Below are 11399 nucleotides of genomic sequence, written 5' to 3' on the forward strand. Positions count from 1 at the left end.
TCTCTCTCTCTCTCTCTCTCTCTCTCTCTCTCTCTCTCTCTCTCTCTCTCTCTCTGCTAGTTTTGAGTAGCTATGTACGACAAAAATCTCTCTCTCTCTCTCTCTCTCTCTCTCTCTCTCTCTCTCTCTCTCTCTCTCTCTCTCTCTCTCTCTCTCTCTCTCTCTCTCTCTCTCAACTGTCCTAGTTTCAAGTAGCTATATACGACAAAATTCTTTCTCTCTGTTCGCTGACGTAATTTCCTGACAAGAGAAACTATAAGTTTTTCGAGTCAAAATACGAAAACGTTGCTTTTACTGGAAACTTTTAAGCTCGTACAGTGTTGCACATTTTATGGATTTTACACATCCAAGCAATTTATATTCCATCTTTTATGATACAGACAGACAGAAAAGTCTTCATGTTTTCAGCTAATTCTTGGAACGAGAACTGAACAGGAATACTTCATACGACGAACAGGAATCGAGCAGAATAAAATACGAGTCTGATGGAGGTAAATAAGAACGTTATTGGTAAAGGTTTCATACTGTTTAGATCTCATTCTTACGTCTTATTTATTATCGAGTGGCTGTGCGCAGTACTTGGGTCTAAATCGAACGATTTTTCTTTATTTACTTAAAGTATTTGTTGAATATTTCCAGAGCTAAGGATCCTCTAAATTAACTTTATATTTTAATGGCTATGACGTAACTGCAAATACATAACAGAAATTATGTTTATTTTCCTCAAATAATTACTTTCGACTGAGCTTTTAGAGAAACTGAATTCCAATATTTGTCGTAGGAAGCTATAAAGAGATCATTACTTTTATATTGGCCACCTGGGAGACCTGTTAAGGGTCCAGAGTCCGACTTATAAGTAACTATTGGCAAAATATATTGAGACTTTTCAACCATTTGCTGTTTGTTTATAGAAAGCCATACCAGTATTTGATGAGAGTGAAGAAATATTTGCGAATTTTTAACTGGGTTTCTTGGAATATAGATATGATTCGGTGAATCTTTCACTAAGACTTTAATAAACATTTTGGAACAAAATAAAAGTAAAAAAAAAAATAGAAAAGTTTAAACGATTTAAAACTCCTGCCATCTCCAGTCTTCAATATCCCATTATTTTTATTTACCTTGAAAGGAAGAACTTTCTACTGTCTGTCACTGATCAGATAGAGGCTTTCCCTGTCTATTAGTGACAGATAGATCCTTCCCCTGTCCATTAGTGATAGATAGGGTCTTCCCCTGTCTATTAGTGATAGAAGGAGCCTTTCCCTCTGTATTAGTGACAGACAGATCCTTCCCCTGTCTATCACTGACAGATAGAGTCTTCCCCTGTCTATCACTGACAGATAGAGTCTTCCCCTGTCTATCACTGACAGATACAGTCTTCCCCTGTCTATTAGTGACAGATAGAGCCTTCCTCTGTCTATTAGTGACAGACAGATCCTTCCCCTGTCTATCACTGATAGATAGAGCATTCCCCCTGGCTATCACTGACAGATAGAGCCTTCCCCTGTCTATTAGTAGCGGATAGAGCCTTCCCCTGTCTATTAGTTATAGACAGATCCTTCCCCTGTCTATAGTGACAGATAGAACCTTCCCCTGTCTATTAGTGAGAGATAGATCCTTCCCCTGTCTATTAGTGACAGATAGAACCTTCCCCTGTCTATTAGTGAAAGGCTGTCTTACTTTTAAAAATCCTACATTTGAAAGAAAGCCGAAACGTAAGTATCTTCCAAAAATAGATAACTGGTGATCGCACATTTTCCAATGTCCTTTCGCCGAATTCCAGTCCGAACCCTCTCTGCTAAGTAAAACATTAGCCCTGAGGAAAATGTCCACCTGTGACCCCACTGAAGAAGAAATATCTAAAAAAGAAAAAACACCACTGAAGAAGTAATATCTGAAAAAAAAGGGTCTCGCTTCAAAGGTTTTTTGTTATTCCCTTGAGCGTTTCTTTTTATAGTTACGTTTTTGCGTTGTTCCCAAATGAAAGTATCAAGACTATTTCTTTCAAGGGAAAGAATTCCGTCCGTGTGGATTAGTAGATTGGTTTTGTTCCTTGTCAGTGAATCTTTCCCTCAATGTAGCTTTATTTGGGCTGCTCTGTCTCATCCATATCTATACATAATTTCTATTAAGTTACAATAACACGATGTTAATTTAATAGGTCAAAATCTAGTTGCTGACACGCCGTCTTTTTCTGCTTTACCAAGAAAAGCAAAATCTTTGCTCATTCTCAGCCCAAAAGGAAAAGTTTATGTTTTTCACTAAGAAAATGTTTGTGATACTAATGATCACTCAGCACATTCTAGGTTTAGCGTACGTACACATTTCTGAACAGGTGTTCGGAACAAATTCGAATGTTATCAGCCCACACTTTTTTTATATTAAAGCAATTTGGAAATATGCAAATTACTTTCGTTGAAGGAATGTTGCTTTGATCTACCTACGCATAGATCAGCCTTTATATAGAATTGAGGCCAAAGGCCAAGCACTGGGGCCAGTGAGGTCATTCAGCGCTGAAACGGAAATTGACAGTAAAAGGTTTGAAAGGCGTAACAGGAGGAAAACTTCTCAGTTGCACTATGAATCAGTTGTTAGGAGAGGATGGAAAATAAGATGGAAGACAGAGAATATGATAGGAGGCACAGTAAATTAGCCTTTATAAACACAAAACACGTGAATATGCTCAGAATTACAATCAACATTTGTAAGTTTCAGCAACAATCAAAGATTTTTTATTTTAAGTATGACCTCTGTTTGACAATTCAGCATTATTTGGAGCTTAGTTGTCTCGTTTTTCTTCCTCACATTATTATTATTTTATTATAATTTTTTTTTTGTTCTATCACAGTCATCCTATTCGACTGGGTGGTTTGTATAGTGTGGGGTTCCGGGTTGCATCCTGACTCCTTAGAAGTCTATCACTTTTTTCACGATGTGCCCTGTTTCTAGTAGCACACTCTTCTGCATGAGTCCTGGAGCTACTTCGGCATCTAGTTTTTCCAGATTCCTTTCCAGGGATCTTGGGATCGTGCCTAGTGTTCATATGATTATGGGTACAATTTCCACTGGCTTATCCCATATCCTTCTTATTTCTATTTTCAGATCTTGATACTTATCAATTGGTTATTATTATTATTATTATTATTATTATTATTATTATTATTATTATTATTATTATTATTATTATTATTATTATTATTGTTGTTGTTGTTGTTGTTGTTTTGTTGTAAACGCATGGATGCTCTTGTATGTTTATGACGCACATAGCCAAATATCTGAATTTATATAGTTATTTCAGGATATTGCTTCTTTTTCATTTCACCTCAAATCTGTGAAACTTCCAACACTTTCGATTGGATAGATATGGTACCCCGCCATAAAATCAGATTACAGTAATTTACAAAATAGTCAAACCACTAAAATGGAATCCATGCACCCATTTGCAATGTAAAATAAAAAAATAAAAATAAAGGCTAATAAATACACAGTTATTCATTCATGAACGCTTTCATGTTTACGTACAAACCTTCCAAAAGAGGATAGAGAGAAACCAATTCTTAACAGTAGTTTGTCAAAGTGTTTTTGTGGAGATAAATTTCTTAACATTGTTAGACTTTGATGTTTGTTCTGAAAAAATAAACCGTGGAATGATCATTGATTATAATAGGACTGACTTTTTATCAGTCAGGAAATAAAGCTAGATTTCTGAATAAAGTTGGAGGAAAGATAAATTAAACTGACTAGTTGATTAGTTGCTAAGAATAATTTTGTACCTTCTGCATGGGCATAATATTAAAAATATCGATAATGATAGCATTTCTAAAAAAAAATTATTAATATACCTTTTTTGCAGATGATAAAATTAAATTGGTACCTTCTATAGTCATAATAATAAAAAATATCTATTGAAAGTCTCCTTTTAGCGGATGCTAAGAATAAATTGGCACATTTTGCATAGGGCATAATGATAAAAATACCAATAATTGAAGTATTTTTAGGTAAAGAAAAAACAGATACTAGAATAAATTGGCACATTTTGCCCATAGGGCATAATAATAAAAATACCAATAATTGAAGTATTTCTAGGCAAAAAAACAGATACTAAGAATAAATTGGCACATTTTGAAGTATTTCTAGGCAAAAAAAAAATACTAAGAATAAATTTGCACATTTTGCATAGGGAATAATAATAAAAATACCAATAATTGAAGCATTTCTACGTAAAGAAAATAGGCAGTATAAAATGAATGGATTGAAGTGGGGAGAGGTCATGAGAGGAAAAATATATATACAAAGCCTCCGGTAGCCCATGGGTACAAATTTCCAAATTGTTACCTGGACATAAAATGACGACCTATTTTTTTTTTTTTTTTTTTTTTTTTTGTAGCAACATAAAGAAAATGGCCTCGTTACTACGTTGATAACGAGCAACAACACTTTTCCTCTAAAGCGGGAAACGAGAGAAGCAATAAAAAGTACAGTTGCATGAGATTCAGAGCGTACATTTTACATATTGCACAGCCTCCAATGAATACTTTACTCTGACTGCGTGAGATATATATATATATATATATATATATATATATATATATATATATATATATATATATATATATATATATATATATATATATATATATATATATATATATATATATATATATATATATATATATATATATATATATATATATATAGGCCTATATATAATGTATATATATAAATACTAAATTGTTTTTCCAATTGTTTTATATATATATATATATATATATATATATATATATATATATATATATATAGATCTATATATATAGATATGGGTGTGTGTGTGTGTGTGTGTGTGTGTGTGTGTATGTATGTATGTAAATATATATTTTCGTGATTTAGTTATACATGTAAATATATAAATATATATGTATAATACATACATACATACATAATTAAATCTCACTCCCCAGTGAGGAAGCAGAATTGCCTTACAAGCAAAATTAAGGGAACCGGGGAATCCAATAAACTGAAGACAATATCGACGTCACCCTTAGATAAATGAGAAGAACCAATACATATATTGCGTTCATATGCGGACGACGAAACCACGGGCTAAGAAATACGAATTTCCAAAATGGTAGAAGATTGTTCTTACTAAATCAGGCATTTGTGATTGGTAGAATAATTCTGTCAATTTGTTTTTGGTCGTATTTCAGCCTAAACGCCGAGGGTGGAAACCCTTGTTTTGTTCCCTGATCGATGTAATTTGCGTGGTTAAATATTGAAGAATACTTCGAACTTTCATATGTTATTGTGAAGTTATACATAAATGAATAAAGAAGTAGTAGATTTACATCTAATTTGAATGCCATCTAAGACATATATCACAAACTCTGCCCACATTTATTTAAAGACCTTTTTCCAAGATGTATCGAAGAGGACTTTCTCACTCAACCAATTCTCCCTCCATCCTTCTCCCCCTCCTCCTCCTCCTCCTCCTCCTCCTCGTCCTTCCTTTCCTCCTCCTCCTCCCCCTATCCCATCTCCTCTTTCTTCCTTTCCTCATCCTCCTCCCTCTACCCCCACCTCCTCCTCCCCTACCCCCTACCCCTACCCCACTTCCTCATCCTTCCTTTCCTCCTCCTCCCTCTACCCCACCTCCTTTCTTTCCTCCTCCTCCTCCTCCTCCTCTCCCTACCCCACCTTCTCATCCTTCCTTTCCTCCTCCTCCCTCCTACCCCACCTCCTTCCTTTCTTCCTCCCCCTCCTCCTCCTCTCCCTACCCCACCTTCTTATCCTTCCTTTCCTCCTCCTCCTCTACTCCCACCCTCCTCCCTCCTCCTCCTCCTCCTCCTCCTCCTCCTCCTCCTCCTCCCTACCCCACCTCCCTTCCTTTCCTCCTCCTCCTCCCCCCACCTCCTCCTCCTCCTCCTCCTCCCCCTACCCCACCTTCTCATCCTTCTTCCTCCTCCTCCTCTTCCTCTTCCTCTTCCTCTTCCTCCCCCCCAAACCCACCTCCTCCTCCTCACGTCTTTCCTCACCACCTATCCATATACTTCTGTCCTAATTCAACAGCTTTTGCCAACACAGCCGCTGTCGCTGACATTATGCTGTTGTCCGGAAAGTTTTGGAGAGCATCTCTAAGCTTTTCCTTTTTTTTTTTTTTTTTTTACTTGTGAGGCTGCACAATAAAGCTTTCTCAAAGTTTTCCCAGCTTTCCTCTTTCTGCCTCGCAGAGGGAGGAGGTTCCTTCTACGAGAGTTAAGAAATTGCTGAAGAATTTTTTTTCACGGTTTTGTAATTACGGTAGATGGATGGATCTTTATAAATGCCAGTTTTTTTATGAAAATAATATTGACAGGTGGTATTACAGGCGAAAAAAGCAAAGCAGTAGAACAGCGTGAAGAATATTTTAAAGGATTTTGTAATTACGGTAGGTGTAACGGATCTTTATAAATGCCAGTTTTTTTATGAAAATAATATTGATAGGTGGTATTACAGGCGAAAAAAGCAAAGCAGTAGAGCATCGTATTTTAAAAGTAGTTTTACGCTGCTTTATCGTAATGAAAAGTCTTAGTTACATTCAAAATATATAGTGATCTAAATTCATTAAAATCTTATATTAAGATTCTGTATTTTGTGTAAACCTATAGATGTCAGTGGTAATATTCCAATCGCAATGTTAGTGGCCCTGAAAATAATCTGGAAGGTTATAAAATAAAGATAATTTGCAACTTTCAACTAATAGTTAATTAGTTGAAAGTTGCACTTCAGAATAATGAAAAAAAAAATCTAAACAAAAATAAATAAAAATCAATAAAAATGGGAACTTTCTAATTAAAAATATCAAGGTAGACCCCATAAATACAAACTTGAAAATATCTGATGGTTATTTATATCACAGCCAAGAACATTAAAATCAGTAAAAATATAGAGCCTGGCACAGAAAAAAGTACGATACGAGTATTCTATCTAAACTAGAGCAAAAGAAAAAAAAAAAATACGAAGGACAAACGAGAAACAAACAGCGAATAGGAAAAGAATGAGTGAGAAAAAGCGAGTGTGAGAGTAAATGTTTTCCTGAACAGGAAAAAGTAGCTAGAAAAAACGGTCTCAGTACAATAAATAAATGGTTGAAAACTTCCAACATACTGAACAACAAGAAGTCAGTGAAGTTACAGAACTGGGAATAAGAGAAATAGAGTGAACAGGCGAGTAATAAGCAGTGAGAAAAAAACAGAAAACAAAAATGAGTGAAAACAGAAAAGGAATTGAATTCGGTACGTGGTACTATCGAGGCCTTGGCTGCCCGTTTTCTTTCAACTGGTCTACCCAGTACTCCGGAGTCCGCTCAAACCGTCAACCAAACGTCGTTTCCCGGAGGACAGACCTTCTGTCGTTACGTGACGTGGTGGTGAGCGATAGTTTACGGAAGACGTCGGCGTTATTCGTTATTCCGGTGGTGTACTGACATTGGAGACGTCAAAAGTTACTTCGAGTCTTCGAGGCGATTCACAAATGCACTGATTCTTCTGAAATTTGGAACACAACTGCTGGTCGTTTCCTTAGTACACTATTGAACCCTAGTACTGACATTGCGACTTCACAAGTAACTGCGTGCCGATTCACTAGTACACTGAGCCTAGCACTGACATGGAGACCTCGCCTAACTACAGGGCGTTTCACAAGTACACTGAGCCTACTTCCGTGCGAGATTTGGTGCCTTAAGTTTTTCGAAGTGGTGAAACGGTAAGTGTGAAGTCATCTTTTGGTTTTGGTGTTTTGTTATGGAAACTTTAGTTTTAGGGACATATAATTTTGTTTAATTTGAGTTCGGCGTTGTGGTTAGTGTTACGCGCAAATCTAAGACTGCGTTTTTTAGTGAACATGGTTACGAATTTAAAACAGTGAAGGCAGGTCCAGCTAATTTGCTCTAGTGAATTGCAGTCTATTCATTATCAGAGTTTTTTTAAGTGGTCTCTTTAGTGCTTAATTTTGTTTCAATTTTTATTCCTTAACATAAAATGTTCCTGTCATATTAAATTCTAAAAATGAGGCACTTAAAAACTTGATCTGTGACATTAGTTTTCTGCAAATGAGGCAGGTTTAAATGATTTTAAGGTTAGTGATCTGTTTAGTCTTTATCATTCTATGGGTTTGAGGTTTTGGGTGTCTTGAGTGAGTAACTTTTGCTTTAGTAATGCTTCAATAAGATCTTTGGCGAATACTTGACAGTATAAAGCACAGGTTAGGTTTACCAGTAACTTTTTAGTTGTATACTGCGTGTTTGTGATGTGTGCTCTAAGTTGCCAAAGTGTTTAACGTTGTTTTAGTGCAGTGTGGTTGCAAGTCTTTCAGCATTGAATATTAGGTCAGTCTTAGCCTTTAGACTGAATTTTCCTTTTAAAAAGTGCTGTGGGTGCAAAGTAGGTCAGTTTCACGTGAAAGATGTTGCATTTTGGGTTTAAGTTCCTCGGTAGATATTAGATTTTAAGAAAATTTAGTTTAATCTAGTCTGAAATTATTAAAAGTAAACCAGTTAAAGTTTTAACTAGGTTTGTAATTTAGGTTGAAGCTATAAGTTCAAATTTCCTTTTGGAGTTAACTTGGGATTAGTTTAATGTCAACTAGGAAATTTTAAATAGCTCTTGCTTGCATTAGGCTTATACGGAGAGTTGAAGTTTACCAGCTGTAAGAAGGGAAAAGTTAAGTTTTAAGGTACCTGTAGGCACTGAATTTCTTACCTCTAGATTATCTTAATGTAGAATTTAGACATTTTTATTTTTCACTGTCTAAAAAAGTCCACCTTTGTCGGGGTGGTTGTTGCCATCCCGGCAAAGGTGGACTAGGGTTGTTCATGGTAGACTTGTCTACCATGAACATCCTGATTCTAACGAAAAACTTTTCTTTACAGGCTTTAAAATCCAAACAAAACCCAAAGTTTCTTTCCAGGTTTTACACGGACTTCATAAGCCCAAAAGTAGCTAAAGCTAAGTTTTTCCTCCTAACACAAAAAAATAAAGGTTTGGCTGTGGCTGATTTTGAACTAACTATATCTTCCCAGGTGTCATAGGAGTTTCATTAGTTGAAATATTCTAAATTTTTTCCCAGGTACAGACCTTGGGCTATCTTGGCAGAAATAATCGTTCCAGGTTCTACTTTGGGTATCCTGAAATTTTACAAAATTATTTCAAGGTTAAAGATGAATGGCGAACACCTTAAAGAACCTAGTTTTGATTCCTTCCACAGGTCTATTATATAAAGTAATTTATTTTTCTCTCCAGGCTTCAGTTCCTAAAATAGGCTTCATAACCTTTTTTTCCAGGTTTTCACTTGAATAATCGACAGTAAAACCTTCAAGATTTCTATAGGTTGCAGTGTTTTACCTGGCTTTGATGGAAAATTTTCGGCCTTAAAACTGTATTTACTTTAATGATTGGTATTTACTTTAATGCTCGGAATATTTAAGATCCATTGGTTAGGTGTTTTTAGTTTATCTGCTGCTTAATATCAACTCGTGTAACTGTTTTAAAGTTATATAATATGCCGTAGTATTTTAATTTTTAAATTATACATACGTTTGGCAATAATGTTCAAGAACACCCTATGTAAAGTTTCAGAAACTTGAGTTTTAAGATTTGCCGTTGAATTTTTAATTTCCCATGTTTAACTATTCCACCACTGCGGAAAGGTTTCTCCCCTCTCTCTCTCTCTCTCTCTCTCTCTCTCTCTCTCTCTCTGACCTATCCTGCCCTTTCCCCACTTTTGTAAACTTAACACATTCACATATACACCCAGGCTTATGGGGTTAAGTTTTAAGTTACGTTTAAAGTTTTGATTAAAAGTGTGATGAAAATTATTATACTCGAGCTAATGTACACTCCTTAGAGGATACGGCTTGAGTGCATAAAGAACAAAATTGGAGCTGTGTACCTTTCCCTACAACTGTGCAACTTAGGGAATGGTACGTCACTGTTACAACCATATTTTAACATTACACGGTATAGTTGCTAACCACGTAATGAGTTAACCTTTTGAATGCGTATTAAAGAATGAAATAGTATTCAGCATTCACTGATATACAGAAACAGTAGCCTGTGTCAATTTCCTGAATATCTTTTGAATCTGCCAATCTTCATTAAGCTAGACATTTTTGTCCCCAAAGCCCTACCTTCGTCACTGAACCCCTGGGAGACAGTGTGCTAACGTGCCAACTTTTTCCACACAAAAGCACGACGCTGGTTAGCATGAGTATATAAAGTTGCGAGTTTTCAGTTTTAAGACTGAACTTTTACTGATAATGCCTTAAGTGTAAACTTTTTTTTTTTTTTTTTTTTTTACAGATTTTTCCACTGAAGTGACTTTTAGGTTTGGATTTATTTTCAGTCAGGCTATAGGTGATTGATGTCGTACTAGTGTACAACGATTCTGGCGAAAACTGAAGCTGCCAACCGGTGAGGGTTTAACGTGGCGGTAGAAATGAAAGTTCGTTTGAATACTGGTTTGTGGCGCTGTGTGGCAGGTGGAGACCAACGCTTGTCAACAAGGAACATTTTCCTTAGAACCTCATCCAGAAGAATCCTGGGTAACTCTTGGCAAAATGGAGGGTGCTACCAGTCAACTAAGGCACTGCAAAGTATCTCTGGTTACTGTTTGTTAATGCACCTGACAGCTAAACAGTAGCTATCTCTTGGGATATATATATCTCAAGGAAATTTCCTAAAGGTGTTAAATGGTATTTTGATGACAAAGCAGCAGCTACTGTGACTGGTACTACTGGTACTGGTACTACTGGTACTGGTACAGTTTCGATTAGCACTGCTGTTAATGAGTTTATATTGAATGAAGAACACTGCTGCAGGAACAGAACACTATTCTCCAAATGGTTTCCGAATCCAAATTCTTGTGAACAAAGAATTGCAAGGAAATATAACTTGGTGTAATAAATTTAAATCTTTCCTTAATCCTTATTTCCTCCTTGTTCAAGTGTAGAATTTGGTTGTTGAGAAGTCCTATATAAATTTAAGCCTTCCAGTCACTAATCCCTGTCTCTAACACGCAACAGCTAAACTTCTAAATAGGACAGTGTCCCAGCTTGGTTAACTTCAGAGAATTAGCTAAATTTAATATTCTTTCCAACTAAGCTTTGAGTAAAAATTTATCAGAAGTGGTAAATCCAACGGTAGGGATAAGTTCAAGATTAGGGTTATTCAATATTTCTAAATGTGAAAGTAGTTTTCAGTTTATTCGCTCTAGCATGGGTGTAATTTCCTCTTGAGAATTATCCCCCCAAAATTGAGTTAGTTACGTTTATGGTCTTGTGAAAGCATTTGACAAAGGCACTTTTATGATATTTGGGTATTTTTGGGCTCCAAACTTATGTATTCTCGATTTAATTCGCCAGTACCAAT

The 11399-nt window shown here is 35.9% G+C and overlaps 1 long non-coding RNA gene across 1 annotated transcript; it reads left to right on the top strand.

Moving 5' to 3' along the window:
- Positions 1-6759: 6759 nt before the first annotated feature.
- Positions 6760-10947, top strand: LOC136850408 (uncharacterized). The gene is made up of 2 exons (XR_010856630.1): positions 6760-7737; positions 10375-10947. It is a non-coding gene; the product is annotated as an uncharacterized lncRNA (long non-coding RNA).
- Positions 10948-11399: the final 452 nt, after the last annotated feature.

The sequence above is a fragment of the Macrobrachium rosenbergii genome, chromosome 22 (genome assembly GCF_040412425.1).
Source record: "Macrobrachium rosenbergii isolate ZJJX-2024 chromosome 22, ASM4041242v1, whole genome shotgun sequence".
NCBI lineage: Eukaryota > Metazoa > Arthropoda > Malacostraca > Decapoda > Palaemonidae > Macrobrachium > Macrobrachium rosenbergii.